We start from the raw sequence: 25,445 nt of genomic DNA on the forward strand, positions 1-25,445 counted from the left end.
TACGAGCCGTGAATCAACACCACTACCAAAGCTGCTCTGCCTCACTCACTTTCCTTCTCTGAGAAGAACCGCCAAGAGTGACAGGCAAACAGCAGCTCTGCTCATGCTGGCATTCCATGAGAACACAAGGGCTGCATCCTGCAGGGCTCATGAAGAGGAAACATGAACCCCAGGCTCAGGTGTGCAGCAGGGAGCGATGCTGTGGGATGATTTCACAGCCAGTTTGGGCCCTGGCAGCTGATGGAGGACACGGGGCAGCTGGAGAGGCATCACCCTTCTGCCTGTGCCCGCTCTCAGGGAAGGGAAACCCTGCTGGAAATGGTCCATCTTTGGGAACGGTGGGCTGTGGGTCCACAAAGGCCCCGCAGCCCCCACCGGCTCCGGGATCTCAGCCCACCCTCGAGCATCCTCGGCACGAATGGTGCTAAGGATCCCTCGCTGCCCGCATCCCTCCTGCCCCACGGCACCCCGTGCCCTCCAGGCCTGCTCCCCCGCACCTGCGCTCCCAGCTCTGCAGCCAGCACGAAGGGACAATCGGATGTCACCTCCTGACCTGGAGAGGCCTCCCCGGGCACATCCCTGAGGGGCGGGAGGGCCGGGAATGCCGCGTGTCCCCGGACCGGGGTGGCACCGTGACCCCCTCCGTGCAGGCTGGGGGGTGACAGAGCTTTTAATGGGGGATCATGGTGGTCTGCACCTAAATGCACCGATCTCCTGACTCATGACTGCAGCAACACCGGGACAGCAGGAATAAATCAGAGAGGGCTCCCAGGAGCCTTGTCCCGGCGGACAGCCCAGAGGGAGGGCAGGGGAGGCGGCAGAGCCACCTCTGCCTCATCCCCTCATTGAGTGCAAATGAGCCTGATGCCAATTTAATGAACTGCTGATGACTATCGCCTTTATTTTTAAATCTGAATTCCCGCAGGAGTCACCTTCAGCAGGGAAGCAGCCCCTCCCCAGCGGCGGCAGCGGGGATTGATTGCCTGTAGCTGATTAGCAATTACACTTCAGGGGTAAATACCATCACCCGGGGCTGGGCACGGGTGGTGGCACATTCTGGGGTCCCCGGGAGCCTGCAGGGATGGGACCCTCGGGGGATACAGGCACCTCCCGGCTGGAGGGGACAGTCCCTCACATAATTTTCTTCTCAAAGACTGTGGAGGCTCTGGGTGGTGGGCTGAGCTCACCGCCTTTCCCTCCCCCAGGATAAGTCTCTCCTGCTGCCTCCGAGCTGGTACTTAGAGGCATTTATGAATTGTGTCTTTAATACGGCGCTGGAATATTTGCCCCATAAATTCTTAAGATCAGATTTATGGATGAGCTATAACTGACATCACAGACTATTAATAAATCGGTTAAACCTACAGAGAAGATTGTATTCCCCCCCATGGCACAATAAGCACATGAAAAGGGCCGTAAGGCAGCGCAGCAGCCGCGGGTGGTGGTGCCTGGCCAGGGGCACAGAGGCCATGTGCTGTGTCCCCAGGGCCACCTGCCCTGCCCTGGAGGCCACCAGCCATCCGTCCCTGGGTGCTGTGGGATGCCCGAGGCTCAGCGAGCAGCCTGCCCGCTCCTCAAAGGCAGGGTCCAGCACATCCCCGTTTCCCCGGAGGCAGAGGGGCCGCAGGGGAATTGCAGTCAGAGTCAGGCACGCCGGAGGGTGGAAGGGACACAGAGGACGCTGCTCCGAGCGCGCTGCCTCCCCTGCCCAGGAGAGGAGCTATTTGCAGAGCGAGTGCGCAGCTATTTCTGGGAGAGGCTTCATTAAGAAAAGCCATCTGGAGAGAGGCGGCAGCGGAGCCGCGGCGCCGGGAGCAGCTGGCTCCGCAGCTCCGGGATCCGCTGCGTTCCCAGGGCTGTGATGCACAGGGAAAATGCGGAGTCTTTCCTCATCCCCAGCCGCGTCAACTGGCTGCATATTGGGATGTTTTGTACCCAATTCAGAGCCAGAGAAACCTGGTGGTTTTATCCTCACTCCCACCCTGGGCAGGGCTGTTCCCACCCAGGGGAGATGCTCAACCTTCCCATGTGATGCCCAAGATTTAGGCAGACAAGACGGGGAGATACCCTAAGACCGGATCCTGGTGCCATCAGGGGTGATAGGAAACGTGGGATGGAGGGCTTGAGCCCCACACCAGCTCCTGGAATGGGGGTACCCTGTGAGACCCTGTTCTGAAGAGAAAGGGGCTGTGGAGGGCAGTGGCAGGAGGAAGATCCCACTGCTGGGAGCTGGTGGGCTGGGAGCCAGTGGCTGGCAGTGACCCCACTGCAGTGGCCCCACATCCAGGCTGTGCCCCCCGGTGCCACCAAGCACGGGGAGCTCTCCACCAGACTCAGGACATGGCCCCAGGAGCACAGGGGGAGATAAACAAACACAAATGCAATATTTTCTTCCGCCACCAAGTTTCCATCAGTGCTGGCTGGCTGGATTTGATTAAACGTCTGATTTATTACATTTTGCAACATAGTTTCACTACCAGATTAAACGTACATCAAACCCACGGGAAGGGTCCCAGCACACCAGTCCCCAGAGCAGCACAAGCCATGGCAGGGTGGGCTGACAGGGGGGACAGGGGGACACAGGCTGCTGGTCCTCCAGCAGCTTTTCTGCAGCTGGGAGTGCAGCCCTGTGTGGGTGGATTCCCTGGGGATGGCAGGCAGGGGATCCGTGCAGCTGGGAAAGGGCCAGAGCAGCCCTGCAGCCACTTCTCCAGCACTGGGCTCACTGAGACACGTCACCTGCTGAAGGGACACCCACGGGCCACGGCCACCCAGCCCTGATGTGCCCCTGCCACTGAGCTGGACTGTCCCTGGGGCAGCAGATCTCCATGGGTGCCAGGGTGATGCAATCCCATCCTGGTCCAGCCCCGCAGCTGCTGAGGAAGAATTGCTGCAGTCCAGAGCCATCTCCACGGGGCAGTTTCACCATGCAGGCAGGAGGGCTGCCCCAGCAGGCTCTCAGCTCTCTGCCTGCTGCCCTTGGAGGAGCTGGCTGTTCAAACCACTCCAGCACTGCAGCTGCCAGGCTGTGCAGCCTCTCCTGACACCAGCCCCGCTGCCGGGCACTTGAAAAGCCTCTGTGTAAAAGAAATTAATAACAAAGTGAATTGCACTCGAATGCAGCTTCTGCAGAGATAAAGCAGTGGCAGGGGAGCAGTGGAGTGTGAGGGAGGAGTTTAACCTCCCCTCCCCACAAGCCCGGGCAGTGATGGATGATGACATTATCACAAAACCAGGTCAGATTAAGACCAAAACAAGCTGAGATCCACCAGGCTTCCTGCTGGGGTCCTCACCGGCGGGGCTGGGTGTCAGAAGGCTGACAGCAGATGTCAAACGATTGATTCCTGAGCAGGCTGGCTTTCCTTCCCAGCCCTGTGATTGGAAGCTGGGAGGGCTGGAGCTGCCTCCTGACACCGGTGGGGTTCTGGTGGGTCTCACCCAGCAGCCAGCGATCGATGCTCACCCGAGCCAGCTGCCTCCAGGTTGGGGGTGTTTGTTTGCTTTGTGATGGACAGATTCAGGAAAACTGCATCCTAAAAGCTCTATGGCCTCGTCTGGAGGCTGTGGGGTTTTCACCCCCAGCCTTTGCCAGATCAATGCAGCAGCAGATCAGCCCACCATGGAGCTGCCCTTGATCCTGACAAGCACAGAGAAAAGAAAAATGTAAAAAGATGCAGGTTTGCAAGGGCACAACTCACCGTGTGCACCATGGGCAGGAATGAGAGGCTAGAACAGAGTAGGAGCATCTTCCACAGGCTACAACTCCGAGGGGGACACAATTTTTACCTGTTTTCAGCTGGAGTTTTCAGGGAGCAGCATTGGCAACACATCCCTGGCTGGGAAAGCAGCAGCCAGCCGGACCTGAGTGCCACAGCTCCGTCATCAGCAGTGATTAAGGAGACGTCTGAGCTGTCCTTCAGCACCAAGAGATAGCAGGGAAAATGCCTGTGGGAGAAGAAATGGGCTGGGCTGGTAACTCCAGACCTCTCCCGGAGGCTCCTGTTGGTGACTGACTCTTGGACAGGGAGTGTCCCATCCCCAGGCAGTGTCACCCTGGCTGCCATCCCTCCTCAAGCACCTTTGTGCTCCTGATTCCCAAGGGGATTTGTCTTGCAGGGCCCCTACAGGTGCTGGCAGGAGGGAGTCAGGAGCTGTTCCCACCTGTCAGGGCAGAGCAACTTAATGTCATTCAGAGCTGGGATCTCACCTCCAAATCCCTCCTTCCTTGACAAGAGCAAAAACCATCCACTCAAATCTTCAAACAGCAGTTCAAAGCCTTTACATCGCTCTCCAGATTAATTAGCAGCTAAATAATAATCCAGGATAAGTCTTACCAAGGCATGAGAACTACGAAATGGTCAGCAGTGATGTGCAGGATCCAAGGCAGGAGAAAGTTTCATGTTCCTGGTTAAGTCCAACATCTCCCAGGAAAATGCAGCCTCTTCCCATAACAAACAGCTTTGTCAAGAGTCAATCCTCACCAGAGGAGCATTTCAAAGCAAACTCACCTGGGGCAGAGGGGCTGTTTGCTTCACCTGTGTTAACCCTGGGCAGGGCAGCAGCAGAGTTCTGGTCACTGAGGGCCACCCCAAATTCCCACCAGTGGGTTGGAGAAAGCTTCTGGTGGGTCAGAGCTGCTGCAGGGGCAGGAGGCTCAGCAGAGGCATGGCCATGGCCTGAGGATGGACATGAAATACAGGAACACTGTGTCAGAGCTGGGAAATGCTCACATGCAAGCAGTGGCAGGAGGAGAAAGGATTGCCATTGCCTCATCCTGATGTGGGCACTGTGCCCAGGCAGCTCTGCACGGCTCAGAACCATGCTTTTCCTGCTCTGGACTCCCACCTGAGGCTCACATCCCACTCCCAGAGGCCACCACTGCAGGCCACAGCCCAAACCACAACTGGAAATCCAATCCCCACCAGCCTGGGAGTGCCATTCCTTTCCTACCAAACCCCCTTTTCCCAGGCACCTCTGACCTCTAGGAAGAATAACTAACTAACTAACTAACTAACTAACTAACTAACTAACTAACTAACTAACTAACTAACTAACTAACTAACCAACTAAATAAATAAATAAATAAATAAATAAATAAATAAATAAATAACTACCCCGTCTGCAGCAAGCTGGCTGCACCAGAACATTTCTTTCATAGAATGCATCATTTATTTTCAATTATCGTGGTGCTTTCCCCCCTCCTTGCGCCTCTCGCTGGTGGAAAGTTTGCAGAGTTACAAAAGAGCCTTGGCAGGAGCGGCGGCTCCAGAGAAGGGACAGATGGGGACAGCAGTGGCACCTGTCCCACGGAGGAGGCTGGCAGCCCGGCCGGGGCAGGGAGGAGGGAGGGACAGCCCGGGACTGGGGTCAGGCGAGGAGAGGTGTCCCGGCTGCCAGCTCACCTCCGGATTAACGCAGGAGGTGACAGCAGCGAGCGGAGCAGAGGCGGTGACAGGGACACGGCAGGGAGGGCACAAAGAGCGATGAGAGCAGTGCTAGGGGCGTCTCCTCCCTCCAGTGCCACCCTCCCAGCCCTTCCTCTCCTTTCCTCTCTCCTCCAGGGACCTGCTCTCGGTGCCTGGGTGAGCCAGAGCTGGGGGTTGCAGCCAAGTCAAGCTTTGGGTGACAGGTGACACCCAGCCCTGGCCTCTGGGGACACAGCTGGACACGGAGCTGGTAGCTGGAAACCCCCAGACCTCCAGGGGCTGCCCCTGAGGTGTTTGTGTGACAGCCTGTGCCACATCCCCAGCCCACAGGAGATGCTGAGCTGTGACCCAAGCACAGGATTCAGTGTCTTCACCTCACACTTGCACACCAAGCAGCTTTTTTTATTCCCAGGTGTGCCTCAGCCAAAGCCATTTCAAGATCTCCCACACGTCATGAAGGATTTTCTAATGGGGCACAGCAGACTCTAAGATTTATATCAAAAAAGGCCCAATTTATTGAATTAATGCTGCAGAGCAAAGCCATGGCTGCTTAACAACTGGAGTATCAGTATTTTACAGCAACATAACTAATAAGGCCATTAATACAAAGTGGGCTCACTCCTGACATTTATATCACTGTAAATCTCGCTCTCAGCACCAGAATTATTTATGCCATCCCAGGCACTCAAGAAGCGCTGTCATCCTTTATCAGGCTGAAAGATTTGAGCCAAGAAACAACGAATATAAACACAATAATAAAAAAAAAAAAAAAGCTGGAGCAGAGCTGGGACAGGTCCCTGATGCAGAGGTGGGGCTGTCCCTTGCTCCCCTGCAGGGATGGGACCCGGGGGCAGCTGTGAGCCCTCCGGGTCTCTGGGGGCTGAGCCCTTCCAGAATCCCTGGCTGCAGCTCCCCACATGCACCAGGTGTGCCCTGAGCAAGGAAAACTCAGATGGTTTCCACAGAATCATGGGATGGGCTGGAAAGGACTTTAAGGATCAAGCCGCCACGGGGCTGCTTTTGCTTCAGGGTGCACTGGGCGGAGAGCACAGACACCAATCCCACTGTCACAGATTTTAAATGGGGATTGTGGATGCAGCCAAGAAGACTGAAAACTGCACAGAGTGAGGAAGATCTAAACCCCTCCTTCCCCCACCAAAAAAAAAAACCAACAAAAAACCCAAACCAAAACATCCCCATCACTAACCAAGCACCTGGGAAACTGCAAATAGGAAGGAGGTGAGGGCAGGGGGTGGCAGAGCCGAGGAGCCCGACAGAGCTCACTGAGTACTAATTATTCCCGGCATTATCTGCGCAGACAGATAAGGTTTTCATTAATAAACTTGCGGGAGGTGGGGGAGGCAGAGAGAGCAGGAGCTGCCGCTGAGAGCCAGGCAAGAGCTGTGCCTGAGCCAGCAGCGGAATGCGGCCAGGACAGGCAGCAGTCGGGGGCAGCAGCGGTGGCACTGCGGGGACACGGGGACAGTAATTAGCTGACGAGCCTGTTCCTGCTCCGCATTGTTGTGCAGGCTGTCTCCTAATTCACAGCTCGCTGGAAATGAAATTGTTAGAGATCCTCCCTAGGCAGGGCCTTGTTAAACCCGCGGTCTGGAGAGATAAACCCCGGCCGGTGTGGGAGAAGCATCCCCACCCCACAGCCTCGCTGCACCAGCACCTCTCTGCCCTTCCCACACCCAAAGCCCTCTCCCTGTGGCTCGCTTCCCGGGAAATGCCTGGGAAATAGATCACTCTGACTCTGGAAAGGTGAGATAAATCTCCCAGGGACTGGGTGTCCCAGAGGATCAGAGCTGTGACAGCAAGAGGCCAGCAGGGGAGGTCAGCCCAGCACCAGCCCAGCAATTCATGTTTTAAATTCAGGTTACATCATGCAACACTGAAAAAGAGAGAAAAAATATCCCATCGCTAACTTTCTAGGATCTACTTTCTCATACCTTATCTCCCAACTTTTCTGTAAGCCAAATCCAACCTTTCCCCAGCTCTTCCAGGCAGCAGCAGCAATTTGCTCTGCTTGGCTGTAATTAGCTGCAAAACCACCTCAAAATTTGCCTGGTTGAAGAACATTTAAGGACTAAAAAAACCAAAAAAACAAAGGGAATGGAGCTGCAAGAAAGCAGCAAAATCCATCATAGCTAATTATTTACTCTTAATTGTCAAAAAAAAAAGAGAGGGATTGATGAAAGGAGTTGGTAAGCAGGACGATGGTGGGAGTGTTGTTGAAGGCAAGCAGTGCAGTGGGATCCAAAAGCAGGAATTTTCATAATCTATGGGCTCTTAATTATCTAAACTGAGGTCTCTTGGAGCTGCCTGAGTGAAAATTAATTAGTTTTCGAAATAATAGCTAAATTGATACTGGGAAGGAGTTTGGGTTCCAAAATAATGGCTGAAAATTAGCCAGCCTGTTTCTCCATTTCTCTCTGCCATGTTCAGGAGGACATTTGTCTCCGTTGCTTTTTCAGAAGAGGGCCATTAATCAAATCAGCAGATGGTTCTTCCCAAGCCTGGGGTGTTGCAGAAACACAAAAGGGAGGAGGAGGAAGCAATCACCAACAAGTGTTAGGGGAAAAAATCCCCCAGCCCAGTGATTAGCAACTCCAGAGTCCATTGCCCTTGAAAGAGCAGAAGCTGTTCAGCTGGAGTAACTCCTCTGGAGACAAGGAACGTCTCCCGTGACAGGCAGGCACCTCCAGGAAAGGGATTTGTCTGTCTTTAAAACAAATTACCTGCACTAATCCCAAATACCAGGATTTATGTCTCCTGGCTGACCCAGGTTTGATGTCCAGCTTGTCAGTGCCTGCTCAGCCTCTCACCCACGAGTGGGCCACACACATCAGACTCATCCCTGCACATCCTGGGGGTTTGTGTGCTGGCCTGTCCCCCTGCAGAGGTGCCACCCCAGCCTCCCCCAGCTGGCTGCACGTCCTACAGGAACAGCTCCATGCAGGAACCTCTCCTGTCAGCACTGGTGACAGCTCTGCTGTCACACATGGCCAGGACCATCCGAGGGGCTCAGGGGCTGTCAGATGAGCACACACACAAAATCAACAGCAGCTCCTCAAGAAAACCCCTCAGTGGTCCCTGCCTCTCTGGGATGGCATCAGCCACAAAGCACCCTCACAGAAGGTGCCCTCACAGGTGGGACACTGCTCCTGGAGGGTCCCTGCTGTCCCGGCTCATGTGGAAGCAGGTCCATGTTGCTGCACAGGCAGCTGAATGCTGCCCCATCCATCAGCAGCCGCTGCTCACAGAGCCCCTGGGCTCAGAGGAGCATCTGCTCCATTACACAAACACATGTGACATGTGTGAAACCCTTCACAGCGCTCACTGCTGCTCCTTGCCTCGGATTTATGGCACAATAAATAACGGGGCAGAGGCAGGCACCCATCCACTCTGCACTGTTTGTGCTGCTCCAACCCAGCCCTGCAGATCTCCTGCCAGGATGGCATCACCCCACACGTGGCTGAGGGACAGGAGGTCCTGCTCCCAAGGCTCCTTCCCTTTCCTGTTCAGCAGCACCAACAAAATCCATCCTTCCCTGCTGCTCATTCTCTTCTCACAGCCAAGGGAGGGGTATGTGTCTCCCTAAGGGATGGTGCTGCTCCTGCAGCATCTCCCAGAGCCCAAGCTCAAAGCTCAGAGCCTCTCCGTGAAGCTGACAGCCACACCAGGGTCACTGTTTAGTAAGAAATGACAAAAAGACAATCAGAAGGCTGAGTAGCATAAGCACAAGTCTTTACTTTGAACCACTTCTTTTATTACACTGGTCCAATACAGGTGGACTTGATTGGTCATTTAATCAATGCATTTCACACCTGATGGGCTAATTAACAAGATGCTCATTTATAAACAATAACAAGAAAACAGACATTAGAAAAACAACAACTGCAGGTTGTTTTTAATAATTGGACATCATTGTTTATCTCCAACTCCCTAAATTCTTCCAGGCCGATTCTGGGAAAACTTAGCTCATTTTCCCACTCTGACCAGGCTGTCATGTCCACAGCACAGGGGTGGCGAGAAGGCTCCTGGAGCCTATGGCCATGCTCAGGACCACCCACACTCTGTCATCCCCACCTTACACTGCCGAGCAGCAAGACCAGCCCTCAGCAGGACCAGGGCCCTCAGCAGGACCAGGGCCCTCAGCAGGACCGGCCCTTGGCAGGATCAGCCCTCAGCAGGATCAGCCCTCAGCAGGACCAGGGCCCTCAACAGGACTGGCCCGTGGCAGGATCAGCCCTCAGCAGGACCAGAGCCCTCAGCAGGACCAGAGCCCTCAGCAGGACCAGAGCCCTCAGCAGGACCAGGGCCCTCAGCAGGACCAGGGCCCTCAGCAGGACCAGGGCCCTCAGCAGGACCGGCCCTTGGCAGGATCAGCCCTCAGCAGGACTGGCCCTCAGCCTCCTGCAATTAAGACTGGGAGGGCATAGGAGAGGCCTATGATAAGGTTGATTAAGGTTGATTAAGAGAGGGTAGTTAGTCATGGGAGATGATTTAAGCTAGGGAGAGGATCCGAACCTCTGAGTTAAAGGACTTAAGCCTTTTGCATTTTCCAAGCTCTGCCACGCTAGCTGGAAAATGGATGTGGTGTGATAGCCTTTTGTAATTTAGTTGTTTTCATGACTTAAGGCGAAGGCTTGCTTGTGGTATTGGCCAGCAGGACCAGCCCTCAGCAGCACCGGGGCCCTCAGCAGGACCGGGGCCCTCAGCAGGACCAGCCCTCAGCAGGACCAGCCCTCAGCAGGACCGGGGCCCTCAGCCAGCTGTTTGGCCATGGAAGAGGAGGAGCAGCGCTCGCAGCAGAGCTCCTTTGGATAGGAGGGCACGGGGGCCATGCCCGCAGCAGGAGTGGGCACTCGGTTTATCAGCACGGCTCTCAGAGCCCCACCGGGCCCGGGCAGCAGCACAAACAGCTCATTAGTCACGGGCAGGCTCCTGCTGCTCTGCCAGCCCGGCTGAGGCGATCGCCACCAGCAGCGCATCAAAGGCAGGTGGGGACAGGAGGAGAGCGCACCTTGAGGCTGCTGGGCAGCATCAGCCTCGGCTCTGGGCTGGGTAACCTTGTGCTCGCCCGCTGCAATGCCTTAACTGGATTTATTGCTCTGCCATGGGCAAGAGAAGGCAAGTGGATACTGGATTCTTGGCCATTATTTTGATTTTTCATCCTTCACCTGCTGTGAATAAAAAAAAATGACAGTAAGAGCATCAGGCCCTCAGGCCAACACCCACTGCCATCCCCAGAGCAGAGCAGGAGCACCCATTGCTCACTGTGCCCTACATGGTCCACCAAGCCAGTGATTTATCCTGATTTATCCCCAGGGCCAAAAAGAAGGACGCTGGCCAGCAATCCTTAACCAAAATAGAGGTACCTCTGCCTCGAAGAAGGTCCAGGTTCTGTGCAGGAACCAGAAGTAGTTTCCTGGCTCAGGTGTTGTCAGCCTTGCTTGGATTGCCCTTGTTGCCAGAAACGCACACACTCAGCTGGGAAGATACTTGAGTTGCCAACTTTTGGGGTGTCTCTACCCAGAACAGAGGTGGAGGAGTGCCAAGGCCCCTGGGAAGAGCTGTGTGTCAGGAGCTGCAATGGGGCTGGCTTGCAGAGGCTTGGGGTGCACAGCACCCACATCTCCTCCTCCTCCAGTCAGGGCAGGCACGGCAGGCTGGGGAGCAGATCCAGCCCCTGGGCAGGATGCTGGGGCTTGGCTCCTTGCAGGTATCTCCATGTCTGGTGTTTCCAGCTCTCCTGTCCAGCCCCAGGCTCTCTGCCAGCACACACCCGCTCCTCTGGGCTCTGCAGCCCAGCTCACACGCTGGGGTGAGCTCATGGTCCCTCCTCCAGATTCCTCTCCAGCCACTTCCCAGCCCCAGGCACCGGGATGGTTTTTCGTCCCCTTTTTGCAAGGTGATTAAACGCTGCACTTGTAAAACACTTCATTCTGGGAAACAAATTATGCAAAACACACTCAGTGGGATCTCACACAAATTAATACAGCCGACAGTGGGGACTCTGCTCCCAGGATTTACTTCTGGGGACTGTGAGAAGCTGCCTGGCCAGGCTGCTCCAGCCTGGGAAAGGGTGTTCAGCACAGAGCTCTGCTCCATCTCAGCCCCCAGGCAGCTCCTCTGGGAAGGGCTGGCTGGTGGCACACGTGGCACAGGGACAGACTGGTTGGAAAGGATGAAAGTTTGACAGGAAAGTCTCACAGATATGTATGCTTGGCAGAAAGATCTCTGAATGTAGAACCTGAGAACAAAACAGAGATGGAAGCAAGTTTTGATATATATTTGATATGTGTAAATTGAGGATTGCTCAGCCAGCCTTACTGGACAGCTAAGAAAGCCAGGCTTATGTCGAGTTGGAAAGAGATTTTATGACTTAAAGCAAAGGATAAGCTGACCACAAACAAAAAGATGTTTTTACCAAGCAGAAAGCTACCCCAGGCAAACAAGATGTGTCGATGTGGCAAGTAGAAAAAAGGTCTAAGAATATTGCACTGCAAGAAAACTGAAAAACAACTTTAAGTTTAAACTGTACCATACTAACTCATGTGATTAGTAATGACCATAATGTGGTAATGATAGTAGTTATGATAGGCTGTAGGTAATAGTAAAGGTACTGATTGGTTGTTATGCATTAAGATGCACAGTGAAGAAAAGTATATAATGCATTGTAACCAAAATTAAAATGTCTTCAGGCTTGCCTGTAGCTGTGGCTGACAGCTGTAGCTCTGTCACCCATGACCCTGGACTGCTGTAACATCTTGGATACGATAAACTGCATTTTGAAGAGCCCCCTGTAGTCCTGCATCTCTTGTCTCAGGCTCTGACTCAGACTGGTCTGGAGGCTCAGCACATCTGCATCTCCTGGTGTTCCTTGTTTTAACCCTCACGTGGTTTTCTCAGAGCATTCTGCTGCTGCTGGCAGTGCTGCAGTACTGGTGCACCATGCTGGGATAAGAGCATCTGGGTGGATCTTCCCTCACTGTGTTTCCAAGCAGCTCCAGGGATGCTCTGCTTGCCCACAGCCTGGGACAGAGCTTTGCCAGCATGAGCCCTCGCTGGCCAGGCAGAGCTTTCCACATCTTGGGCCACTAATGATGGGCAGGGAGGCTGCTGAGCTGCAGACAGGCCCTGGCCATGGCAGGCATCACAGGATGGAGCTCACTCTCCTGGGGTGGCTCAGGGACGCTCCAGGGGAGAGGACTGCAGGCAGGCAACGTGCTGGGTTAGGAACAAATTCCATCCAATCTGGAGCCTACCTTGGGTAGGCATCATTGTTAAAAAGGGGAAAGAAAAAAGGGGAAGAAAAGAGAAATTAAGATTCCCTGCCCCCGAATTGCTGACTCACGAGTGACTCAGGGCTGAGTTTAGCTGAGGAGCTCTCACAGTGGGGTGAGCCCTGCTGGCCTCTCCTGAACCTTCTGATCAGACCTTCCAAGTAAACCCTTCCCCAGCTCAGGAGAGATCCCAGTCATGCTCCAAGGGGATTATGGAGCACCTCTGCAGGCTGGGACAAGCATGTGGACACCCTGAGGTGCACACACAGCTCTGCTGGGCATGCAGGACCTGGCAGGGAGACAGCACCCAGAGCATCACACCTGAGGAGTCACCATGGCAACAGGGAATTCCAACAGCAGGGAGGGGTAGGTCTGCACCGAGGGACCTGGGCACAAGGGGCTCCTCTGGTGGCACTGCCTGACACCAGTGGACAGACCCCAAATGGCCCTGCAAGTTGTTCCAACAGCTCAGCCTGGCCTGGGGAGTGGGGATGGGCCTGGGGAAGCACAGAGCTTCTCCCAGACCAATTTCCACAGCAAGGTGCCACGTTAAAGACTTTCTGATCAAAGAAAACTCCATTTCTAAGCCCTGATGGTATCAGCACCACAGCCTGACCCAGCTGGGAGCTGAGCTGGCTCAGTCACACCCGCTCCTGTCAGGTCAATCATTGCATAACCTCACACTAAACCTCCATCGAGCTCTTCCCAGGAGCCCAGCCCCAGAGCAGGGCTCAGGGCTCATCCAGAGAGCTGCTCCTCACTCCTTGCTCCTCTCCAGCCCCGGGCAGGAGCTGGGGGCCCTGCCTGCCCTGAGCCCCCCACACTCCCAAACTCTGCTGCCCTGGGCCATGGCAGGAATGGGGACAGATTCCCACAGGGTCACTGTCAAATGAGCTGAAGGCATCATCCCTTCTCCACAGAGAACACCACACACTCAGCTTTTCCAAGTTCAACAGCATTGCTGAGAGCTTTTTTCTTTCCCCCTTTCATTTTTCATATGCTAAAAATCAATTCCTCCTCCTCACTGCGAGTGATTCCACTGAAGTTTCCCATCCCATTGTTCCCTTCCCTTCCCAACTTCTGCATTTTCCAGGCTCTGTAATAGATGAAGTGATGCCCATTCCCTTTTTCTACCTATTTTTTCCACATTTTTGGCTCACGGTGGCCACTCTGGCCAGGAGACATGCTCTGGCTCTCACTTCCCTGGTTAGGGACATTCCCTTTCCAGCAGGCAGCTTCCAGGAAGCCCTGGGAGCCACAGAAAACTGGGGCAGTGCTGTGTTCATGCCTTCCTTTGCCATCCATCCAACCTCCCCTTTTATTTAGGGGTAGAGAAGGGACTGTGGCAGTGATTCAGCTGCTTCCTCCCAGTCTGGAGGGAGAGGGGGGCCCTGTACATCTGCAGAGGGGAGATAAGGGAATGGGGCACCTCCAGTGCCCGGGATCTTATTAAAGGAGAGCTGGCCGGAGATCCTATCTCTGCCCAGAAATATCTGTGACTTCACCCTCCACAAGCACACCAAGTGAGCAGGGTGAGCAGGCTGGGCACTGCTGTGGGGCAGGGAGCAAGGACAGGCTGCCCCCTCCCCAAGGGACCACGAGCCACCCTGTCCCCAGGGCTGGCCACAGTCACTGGTGACAGATCAGCCCCTGGCAGCTCGGAGCTGGCAGCTGCTCAAGCACTCAGCAGTGCCAGAGCTGGGGTTTGAACCTGCCAGCCCCTCGCTCACCCAAGGACATGGGGGACAGGGACAGCTCCAGGACAGCCATGGCACCTCCCAGCCCTGCAGCCCGGCTCAGCCAGCCCCAGCTCCCACTGCCAGCCCCGTGGGTGCAGCTGGTGAGCCATGCCCAGCGTTTTCCCAGCCTGTGCTGCTTCCCCAGAAGAGCAGAGCTGATTTGCCAAGGTTTGTTCCCACCTCTCTGTTCCATGGCAAAGGGAATTGGGCACCACAGCTCGCTCCAGCAAAGCCCAGAATGAGTTGCAGGCAGGTGAAGCTCAGATTTCCAGATCCTTCACCTCTGCCCTGACACCTGGGAGCCCGATTTGTCTCCAAACCATCACGTGCTGCTGGTTCCTCTCAGGGACAAGCACGAGGCAGGCAGCAGTGCAGGGAGGGAGCCCGGCCAACAAACACCACTTGTGCTGGGCACAGCCAAGAGGAACTGAGGGAAAGGACCCAGTGCCAGGGGCTCCTTTCTGCCAGGGCAAAGCTCACTCTGTCCCTGCAGCAGTTTGGCAAAGGGGTTGTGGAGGGCAGCAAGAGCCTCAGTGATGCTTGTGGAGCACAAACAGGAGCAAACAACAGCCAAACAGCCAAGCAGTCTTCTTGTCAGACTAAACACTACAAAAGCCACGTGAATAACCTCAGTAAATTCTCCCCACCCTTCAGAGGGGAGGGAAGGTGTGCAGCAGCCTGCTCTGAGCCCTCCTGGGAAGGCAGAGAGGATGCAGCTCCTCCCCAGGACCACTGGAAAAGCCTGTGCACAGCTCATGGCAATCCCTGAGTCACAGGGACCCTGGTGCCACCTCCCAGCTCCTCCTTCCCTGCACAGCATGCGCCCTTCCCACTGCTCTGGGGAAGGGGGACAAACACAGAGCCCCCACAGCCACAGGGCACGTGGGCAGAGTGTGACAGGGGAGGTTCTGCTCCAGGGGAAGCTTCCCAGCTTGGGAACCAGCTGTGCTGGCCAGCAGAGCTGTGGGAGAGGATGGCTGAGCTGGGGACACCTGAGGGAGCAGAACAGGCCAAGCACAGCAGCAGGGAAGGGGCACAAGCATGAGTGGAAGGAGTTCAGAGGAAGGAGCATTTCAGGGAGACACAAACAGCTGCCAGGAGCTCACAGAAACACAGGATGGATTGGCTGGGAACGGACCTTAAGGATCATCTGCTTCCAACCCTCCTGTCATGAGCAGGAACACCACAAGGAAACCAAGAGCAGCAAGATTTGGGGAAGTGAGCAGGCCCAGGTATGCCAAAGCAGCAAACTCCTGCTGTGTGTGAGCATCTCCAGCCCGGCCGTGCTGCACAAGGAGCAAAGTCCTGCTGTGTCCCAGGCGATGAAGGAGAGATGTAGGCGCACACCCTGCAGTGCTGTGCCCAAAGAGGGCACTGCTGGGCCACGTTCCTCCCCAGCATCCTCCCTTCCCACCCAGTGCCTTCCCAGCCCCAGGGGCTCACTGGGAGCAGGGCTCTCCTCTGCAGAGTTCAATGCTAACACCCCACCTCGAGGATTTCTTGAGGGAAAAATCATCTTAGCTCATGAGAAGGCTTTTTGTTTTTCTTTTTCTTCTGAGGTGTAGCAATTATATTAAATAAGAAGCTGTCACTGCAATGCCTGTCCTGCCTTCTGACAGCCTGCTCTTCTTCATGAGCTTAAGTGAAAAAACCACATACATCAGATGTGCTTTTCCTCCTATTCACATTTCTTTTTTGCCTTGACTCACCTGTAGGGAAGGCTCCAGGTTCATCCCACTGCTGAGGGTCCCCTGAGCTCCCCTGGAGCTGTCAGTCCCCAGGTGTGTCCCCAGCAGCTCCCTCTTTGCTCACACACCCTCGGGTGGCTTCTGCAGGGAAACATTTCTGATGAAATCTTGCTTGTCCAGGGAGAAAACCAGGGAGAAATAGGTTGGGAAGCCTGTTCTGCCAGAGAGCTGTCAGGGAAGGGAATGGCATTCCAGGCTGAGCTCTGCTCCGTGGGAGGAAAGGCTTCAAACAGCAATTAGCCTGCACTGCCATTTCCAGGGAAACAGCTCTTGGTGCTCCGGACAATGGGCTGCAGGAGGCAGGCAGGCTAAAAGCTCTAATTCTGGGAGGATATATTTAGGTGGGCTTTTTTCCTTTCAAAGGAAGGTAGGTTAGAAAGGCTCTGACTCCTTGAAATAGACGTTCCTTCCACAAGCAGCTCAGAGCCGTGTCAGGGCACTGGCTGTTCCCTTCCACCCCGCTGCTGGTGACAAACACCCAGCTGGGCTGGCTGGGAACTGCCCTGGGTCACAGCACAGGGCTGGAGGAAAAGGGTCTGGCTTCCCTTGGAGCTGTCACACCAAGAGGTTCTCTGCTGCTGCTCACCAGCTGTGTTATTTATTCTGTTAGCTGGGAAAGAGCGGTGTAAATGATCATTCAGTCTGGCTGAGTGCTGCACAATTCCACAGTGCCACAGCTCCAGGACGCTTGGGGTGCTCCTTCCTCTTCTCTGCCTTAACAGAAACACGTAAAATCTCAGCAGGAGCTGAGGAAATTGCCTTCCTTTATCCTGCCAGGGCCTCGCCCAGGCCAGCCGGGGAAGGGGAACACAAGGAACACTTCTGCAGGAGCAGAGCCCAGCAGTGAAGGAGTCAGCAGCCCCTTTGCCCTTCAAATTTCCATTTAATTTGCATTTTAAGTTTGGGGACTGCTGAACTCAAGCCCTACAAAGGGCAGGGGATGCTCCAGGGCCAGATTCCTGCTCTGCAGGTCAGCCATGGAAAGAGAAGAGAGGCTCCCTGCAGCCCCTCCTCACACATCATGGGGCATCACCAAGTGCTTGAGGAAGAGGTGAGGATCAAGAAACAAACCCAGGAACCCTCTGGCAGCATCCTGGTATGCTCAGCCTAGGAAGAAGGAGGTCACATTTCTCCATGGATACTTGGACAGGGATATTAAAGAGGATCATCCCAGCAGCAGGCAGTGGTCCAAACTCACTGTTTTCAGGCATTTCAGAAGCCAGTACTTGCCTGCACAAGCTCCCAGAAATTATCCCAACAGCACAGAGCTCACTGCAGCACCAGAGGCTCTTCCTCCAAGATCCTCCGTACCAAATGGCCCAGCAGCATTCCAGATGGCCAATCCATCCAGGCTCCCATCCCTACCTCCTCCTGGGAGCCTGGAACACTTCCTGTGCCCACAAACAGGAACTATGGATCAACTGGAGATGGTGGCTCAGTACAACTGCTTCCTTGGCAAGCTCAGCAGGGCTGAGGAGGAGCCTCTCAGGAGGCTGCTACAAGATAAAACCAGAATATTTTGCAGTCATTTGTCAAAGGCTGCAGGAAACACTGGAGTTTTGGCAGTGCCTCTGGTGCCAAACCAAAACCAGGACCTCACAGTCCTACACAAACACACTCAGCCCCAGCAGATCCCATCCCTTGGGAGGGGAAGGGGAGCAGCTCTGTTCCCCCACTTTCCAGGGGTCCTTGGGAAGCACAACAAGGTGAAGGCAGTGGTTTGGCACTTTGATGAACCTCCAGCTTATTTCCCTAAAGAGCCATCAGGGAGACTCCTGAAGGTGTTGCTGGTGTAGATGGCAAGACAACCCAGTGGCTGGAGCAGGGAGAGCTTCTCCACCCCCAAACCACAGGGGGCTGCTCCCCTCTCTCAACCCAGCCGCAGCGGAGACAAAATGGAGACAAAATTGGATGAAAAATCCTCCAGCTCATCCTGGAGGAGCCAGTGCCCCAGGAAAACAGCTCAGCCAGCCCTAGAGGAATTGGTCACACGTCAGCAGAGCTCGGATTCAGCACCTCTGCAGCTCTGAGCAGCAGGCTGTGCCAGGGAGAGAAGGGGAGGGCACAGCCTGGAGCCATCACGCTGCACAGATCCATCCCTGCTGCTGGTGGCCTCAAGCACAAGCGTGTGGGGTCTCACTGCTTTGGCCTCACTGATTTCCCTCAGCTCTGCCCTCACACCCACAGTCAGGTGCTTGGTCCAGCCTTGCAGGAGCTCTGGAGCAGGATGAGGACACCCATATCCTTCCAGGACAAATGAAAGGGAACCACTGAGACAGCAAAGGCATTGCCAAGAGGAGAGGATGGCACTGCTGCCCCTGGCCTGTCCCCATGCCCCAGGACAGGACCGCCTTCAGCAAAAGCTGGGCTGTCTGGGTGAGAATCAGCTCCTTCCTCAGCTCCTTGTATCCCATCAAAAAAGTTTTTTCCATTCAAGAGAGAGGGAGAAATGTGGGAAATGAATTTGTAGAGAATTCGCAAAGCCTGACAGAAGGCTCATGCAGTGTGCATCTGTATGCAAACTTTGAGATAAGAAATGCTGACTTAGAAATGCCATGGAATAGGACAGACATTGCTGAGAGAGAAATGGAACTAGAAACAAGTTTCAAAGGATGGCCCAGCTAATAAGACTGGATACTTTAGAGAAATAGAACTGTGAAAATTGTATTGTAGTGGGACCCACAAGGGGTAATTTTAGATGATTAGCTTTAAGGCATCTACAGCATGGCGTGGCTAAAGCTGATAGGCCAAGAAACACCTATAATGTTTTGTAATTAGGAGATAGTTGGCTTCTGATTGTGATGGTGTGAATTCTAACATCTGTATTGTCCCACCCTTCTCATGAGACTGAAAATGGAATAAAAGTTTTTAAAACACCTCTAAGTTGCCCCATCTCTGGGTCAGAAAAGGCCAAAATCCAACATCTCTGGGAGGCAGGGTGCACCCAGAGCCAGCCCTGGCTGCCACACTGAGGCTTCTCAAGGCTCTCAGCTCCCAGCCTGGAAAGCAAACTGCAGCAATTACCGGCGCTCGCTGCTGCAAACGGCAGCACTCTGTAAATAAATTACAGCTCGGAAATTAATAAGTGCTGCCTAATTGGGGTTTAGCATCTTAAATTCCTGAAAATCCTTGTAAGATGACAGAAAAGGAAGAAGGGAAGATATTTACTTGGCTGGAGAGCCCTAATCCAGCCCCAGCAGTAGGCAGGACACCCAAGGAGCTTCAGCCCTGCCTGTCAGGGGGTTTTTGTGCTCCAGCACCAGGATGTGTCTGTACATCCCAGGTCAGACCAATTTTACTCCTGGCAGCAGAGCAGCAGTGCTGCAAATGGCTTTAAAATACCAAGCTAGAGCTTCCAAAGCAGAGCACCAGGGATGAAGAGAGACCAAACCAGAGAGCAGCTGCCAAGCTGGGCCTTTGTACATGAGGCAGAGAACCCTCTGGCACTCAGCACTTGAGGAAGCTCAGTGTTCCTCTCCTCCTCCTGACAGCTCTTTGGTGCATCCCACCATCACCATGGTGAGAGCTGGATGAGCTTTGGTTACCTGGGAGCACTCAGAGCCTCTGGTGCTGTGTGGGGAAATAATTTTGCAGCCAAAATCCTGCACGGATTCCCAGCAGACGATTCCCCTGGCACCAGGCTGGCAGCTTCCTCTGGGCTGCCACCTCTGCCATGCCCAGTCTGCTCCACCCAGCCTCTGAGCAGTCTGTCCCTGTGCAGGGAGCAATGTGCTGCCCAGATCTGCCCCTTGCCTGCAGCACATGTGCACCTGTGCCTGATGAGAGGCAAGGCAGGGCCACGCTTCTGTGTGGTGCTGATGGTTTTGCTTTTCTTCAGATTTCTCCCAGCTGCCTCCCAGACACCCCAGGGTTCCCAAGGGGCTCTATGTCCCAGCCTATTGCTGGGAGATCAGGAGAAGAGAACTGGGATAAGAACTGGGATAAGTGTTTTCCAGAGCTCCAGCTCCCTGGGGCTGAGCCCTGAGGATCCCCCAGTGCCTGCTGGGCACACAGAACAGGCACTGCTGTGCAGCCACTGTCCCCCTCCCCACACACACACACAGCTGTCCTGAAGGTTAAAGCACTGATCCCCTTTCCTGCTGCCCACATCATTAACACATCCAGGTGAGCAGCAAACACAGCCCCTGCACTGGTTTTCCTCTCCACCAACCTCTGGGGCCCTGGCACAGGAAAACCTTAATGGATCCGACACAACTCCCAGCACAGAGCAGCTCCTCTGTTTGATGCAAAGTTTAATTTGATTTCTCACTTGAATAGCTGAGACATCCTTGATGCACATCCTTCAGCTCCTTCCAGATAAATCTGCTGCATACAATTAGCACCAGGAATCACCTGCATTTCACCAGCCTTCCCCTTCCCTCCTGCCTCCACCAGCACCTCCCAGGCTGCAGAGCAATCCCACTCCCACCTTTGGAAAAGATTTTCCATGGCATTTTCCCTCCTGTAGCAAGGGGGAAGATGGGGTTAAACACCTTTACTACATTACTGTAATCCAGGAGAGCTGCTGGAGGGGCAGAGGCCAAGGCAGGAGCTGCTGCAGCTGTCCCAGCTCAGTCTCCAGCTGCAATTCCTGCAGCAGCACAGCCCAGGCCAGCAGCATTCCCTGCTGCCCCAAGCCACTCTGCTCCTCCCCAAAAGCAGCTGCATTTCAGCAGGGCTTGGGGCAGCTGTGCAGCCCCTGGAGAGCTGTGGGAACAGTTCTGGGAACAGTGAGCAAATGCTGTGACTGCCAAGAAAATATGGGAAGCACAGGTGGGAACATGCTGTTCCTTTTTAGTATCATATAAAAGTCTGGAGGTTTTTCTGGCATCTGTTTTCAGGACAACCTGAAACTTCAGCCTACAATCCCCAGAGCCTGGGGAGCACAGAGCTGCTGAGCCAGGGTCACTGTTGGGGCAGGAGGGAGACCCACAGCTTTCCAAAGAGAGAAAGCTGAACAAGGAGAACAATGTTGGCCTGTACCAACCACAGTGATGCACAGGGAAAGGTCTCACCTGAGACTGGAGAGCCCCGACAGCCTCTGGCTGTTTTCTGTCTGGTTCAAAACTCACTGGTGAGCCAACTCGACTGAATCCATTCTCTTCCCAGAGCTCTGAAGCACAACAGTTGATTTAAAAACCTTACAGCAAACTGTTGGGGAGTGAAAAATGGATTTTCAGGCATTAAAGGACAGACCGAGGAGCAAACAGACACCTTTGATTGAGAAATCAATGCTGGGGTTTTACAGCACTTCACACTAAGCAGCAGCAGAGCCCAGCGTGTGCCTCATCCCTGCAGGGCAGGGGGGGAGAAACCAGCAGAAAGCAGAGAAATTAAACACTCTGAGGCTTCCCATAGCCTTACCAAAGCCAAATGTACCATGCTTTCAAAAGAGACCCTTCAGATCATAAACTGACAGTGAAAGGGTCCATGCCAGGCCTTTCAGGGGGTTTCACCTGGCTGCTCCCAAGGCTGAGGGCTGCTCTCTCCTCACCCCCTGCTAACCAAGACCGTGGTCCAGTGGCTGACATTCCTGCCTATAGCAGGGGGTTGGAGCTAAATGGCCTTTAAGGATCCTTCCAACCCCAACCATTCTGTGATTCTCTGATCTCTTCCAGCCCGGGGATCACCCAGGGCAGCACACAGGAGCTCCTGCTGCTCTGTCAACCAGCCATGGGTGCAAAAAAGGAAAAAAAAAAAAAAGAAAAAAAAGAAAAATATTAAAACAGAGCCTGGGATTGATGAAGATGCCAGAGGGAAGGAGCAAGTCACAAAGGGAAGAGGAGGAACAATCCCTGCCCCCAACAGGGATGTTACAAGCGAGAGAGACAAGCTGACAAATTAAAACAGACCACGAGAACCCCTGATATGTTTTAAAGTCTTCTCTCAGCTTTCTTCTTCTCTTTTGTATGTTGAAAATTCATCTTCAATTGCAATCTCAATGCCCCCAGAGGGAAAAGCAGCCTGGCATAAGGCAGACTTCCCTCTAGGCAATGTGAGTCTGTATTACCAGAGCAAAAAGCCTTTCATCTCAAAATCGTTCCCTTCCAGAGCACTTGACCCAAAAGGAAGTCTCCTTTATTTCTCTAAAAGTCACTTTCTCTCCCACATCCCATGGCCTCAGAAGGGAGCTGGGAGGAGCTCTCTGCCTTCCCCAGTGCCTGCTCAGAGCCTGGCAGTGCCTGCCCTGTGCCCCTCCAGCACCCACTGCTGCCAGAGCCCTGCTGGGCAGGGACAGCCCCTCCCTGCAGCACCAGGATGGCAACAGATCCCAGGGCCAGGAGCTTGGGGACACCACCAGAGAGCCCTGCCAGGCTCCCCAAGCCCCTTCTGCCCAGAGAGAGGGACAAAGGGGGACCTCCTCCAAGTGTTTCCACCCCTCAGCAAGAGCCAACACAGCAGGTGAAGCCATGACTGACTTGTTGTGAACACCGGAACTGTTTCTCCTCAGATGCTCGGAGCCAGGAGCCCTCCCTTTCCCAGCCAAGGCTGCATCCACAGCACCTGGGTGGTTCTGGACAGCTCAGGAGTGCCACCAGACACAGCAGATAGAAACCTGGGAGCTGCTGGTGCCCTGGGAGCTGTTGGGACTCCACGAGGAGCCAGCTGTGATCCCCCCTCCAGCAGTTCCCAGAGCTGGGAGAAAGTCCCAGTCCCTGAGCAAGCTGAAATGGAGAGGACAAGTGGCACCAGCAGCTCAGCAGGAGGGAGGGGAATGGCTGTTTGCCATGCCAGCAGGCAGCCAGAAGCTGGCATGGGTGAGACAAAGGCTCCTGGCTCCCACAGCCATCTGAGATGCAGGGACATTGCCACCATGGACAAGGATCTGTGCACCAAGGCTGCCAGCCCAGCTTCACCCTGTGCAGCTCTGCCCTGCCCTGCAGGACACCAAACCCCAGACACCTCCCACGTGGGACACAGCTCAGAAAGCAACCCTGGGTCAGAAAGCCCAAGCCCAGCACAAGTCACTGACTCCATGCTGAGTTTTGCCACGAATTTGCAGTGTAATGTCAGAAAGGACAGCAGGACCCACAAAATTACAGCACATTTCTGCCCCTCCAAGCTGAGAACCACCTGAATCCCAATGTGCTGGAAAAACCCAGGGACTGCTTGTGCAGAGCTCTGCAAATTCCATGTTTTTAAAGCAGCCCTTGGGGTTGTTTGAAGCTCCTGCTGTTGGGATCTCAGCAAGCAGCTCCTGAGCACGAGCTTTGCTTTCTCCTGAACACACAGACACGGGTCTGGGCTACTCACTGGGCTCAGCCATCCTGGAGGGAGCAGACTTATCAGGCAGGACTGGCAATAAAGATAACAGTGGTGGCGGTGATGGTTCCTCGAGCTGAATTGCTCTCAGTGCACCGAGGGAGTGACATGCAGTGCAAGATACCCACAGAGTTCTATAGAATAAACACAGCCTGCTTCAGTTCACACAAACCAGCCCCACAGAAACATTAAAATTCAACAGCAGGGCCATCAGCTGGTTCAGCTTGGGCTGATTTCTGCATGCCTTTGGTAGCATTTTTAGGGAGGCTCTTTCTGAGGCTCTTTTCTCCAGCTGACAACTCCCTCAGCCCCTCTTTTTCTGAGCACTCCAAGGAGAGTGAAATCCTTGAAGGAAAATAATTTCCAAACCTCTCAGAGATAAAAAACGTCCTATTAGTCTAATTTTTAGGATGCAGGGAGGAGAAAGCTTAAGCTAAACAAACTAGTGGAAAAAATGATTTATTAAAGTAGTTGGATGCTATCAGAGAAGCAAGCAATTTCCTGCAAGCACCATTCTACTGGAACAGATCTGTCTCACCTTCCTGGCAGTGTTCTCTCTGCCTGCCCTGCTCCCAGAGCAGCTCCAATGGTCTGATCCCCTTCAGTGACCCATTAGCAGCCACGGCACATTTGCCATTGTGTAAGTGGCAGCAGCAGCAAACACAACACTCTAAATAAATTTTCGGCAGCTACAGAGTGGTGTAATTAATCACAGGGTGTTTTACAGGCAGCAGGAGGCAGGGGAACGCTCGAGGCTGTGGGAGAAAAGGGACATCAGGGCCCCCTTCTGCTGCCTGTCCCCACCCTGCCCTGCCAGAGGCACACAGGAGCCAAGGGCTGAGGCCAGGCAGCAGCTGGAGCTGGAGTGGAGGTCAGGCTGTGTTTCACAGCTCCTCCCAGTTTGTGGGCTCCAGCAAGTGACTGTGTCCCCAGCCTGCTTCCTTTGGGCACATCCTTGATCAGCAGTTAAACAGCCCTGGCTGGCAGTGCCTGCAGAGGTGGAAAGTTAACCCTGCTCCAAGCCCACTCCCTGCATCTTCCCTTTCCCACATCCCTGAGCATCAAGACCTGCGGACACAGAGCAGGAGAAACAAGGAAGGAACAGCTTTAAACACCCTGAGCTGGATCCCTCCAGCTCCTCCCTCAGCACACAACAGCCCTCAGCCCTCACAGAATTCACAGAATGACCAGGTTGGAAGAGACCTTCAAGATCATGGAGTCCAACCCTGCCCCAACACCTCAACAAAACCCTGGCACCCAGTGCCACATCCAACCTTGTTTTAAACACCACCACCTCCCTGGGCAGACCATTCCAGAACTTTATCACCCTTTCTTTAAAAACTTTTTCCTAATATCCTATATTTAGGATATACAGGACCTATATTTCCCTTGGTGCAGCTGTGCCCTCTAGTTCTGTCAGTGCTGCCTGGAGAAAGAGCCCAACCCCACCTGGACTGAATACACAGAATGACTGGGTTGGAAGAGCATCAAGTCCAACCCAACCCTTTCCCTCCCTGCAGCCTCCTCCTGCAGTCCCAGACTGTGGGATGCTGCTGGCTCCTGCTGCCCACCCAGCAGCTGGGATTGCTGGAAAGCCTCCCAATCTCCTGAGAGCAGGACACAGCACGTGCTGCCAGGGTGCCTGGCTGCCTGGATCCCAAGGGCACCAGCAGAAGCAAATGGAATAGCCTGGCCCTGGAGAAACCTCACATAAACCTCACACCACGTCAGACACCTGTCAGGGACCCTTGAACTCACCAGGATGGCACAAATGGCAAGCTGGGAGCCTGCAGGACTTCTCCAGGAATGCCTTGGCCCTCTTCTCCTCCCATCCTCCCTCATCCAAGGACAGTGGCCCACATGGAGGTGTCCTCCTGCTTCAGAGGGCACTGCCCTCACTTGTAGAGACAGACAAAAAAGCAGGTTTTGTTTCCTGATGCTGAACAGGAAACTGAAGTCCTGAAGGCTGTGGTGGAG

General features: G+C 54.3%; 1 long non-coding RNA gene across 4 annotated transcripts; it reads right to left on the reverse strand.

Moving 5' to 3' along the window:
* Nucleotides 1–2,429: 2,429 nt before the first annotated feature.
* Nucleotides 2,430–25,359, reverse strand: LOC136564492 (uncharacterized). 4 transcript variants are annotated; one of them, XR_010784719.1, is made up of 5 exons: nucleotides 25,227–25,359; nucleotides 4,509–4,676; nucleotides 3,787–3,945; nucleotides 3,294–3,637; nucleotides 2,430–3,077 (listed from the first exon to the last, which is right to left on the reverse strand). It is a non-coding gene; the product is annotated as an uncharacterized lncRNA (long non-coding RNA). The 4 variants fall into 4 exon arrangements; XR_010784720.1 differs by adding an exon at nucleotides 4,079–4,161 and having other exon boundaries at nucleotides 2,430–3,637; XR_010784718.1 differs by having other exon boundaries at nucleotides 2,430–3,637.
* Nucleotides 25,360–25,445: the final 86 nt, after the last annotated feature.

The sequence above is a fragment of the Molothrus aeneus genome, chromosome 18, assembly GCF_037042795.1.
Source record: "Molothrus aeneus isolate 106 chromosome 18, BPBGC_Maene_1.0, whole genome shotgun sequence".
Taxonomy (NCBI): Eukaryota; Metazoa; Chordata; class Aves; order Passeriformes; family Icteridae; genus Molothrus; species Molothrus aeneus.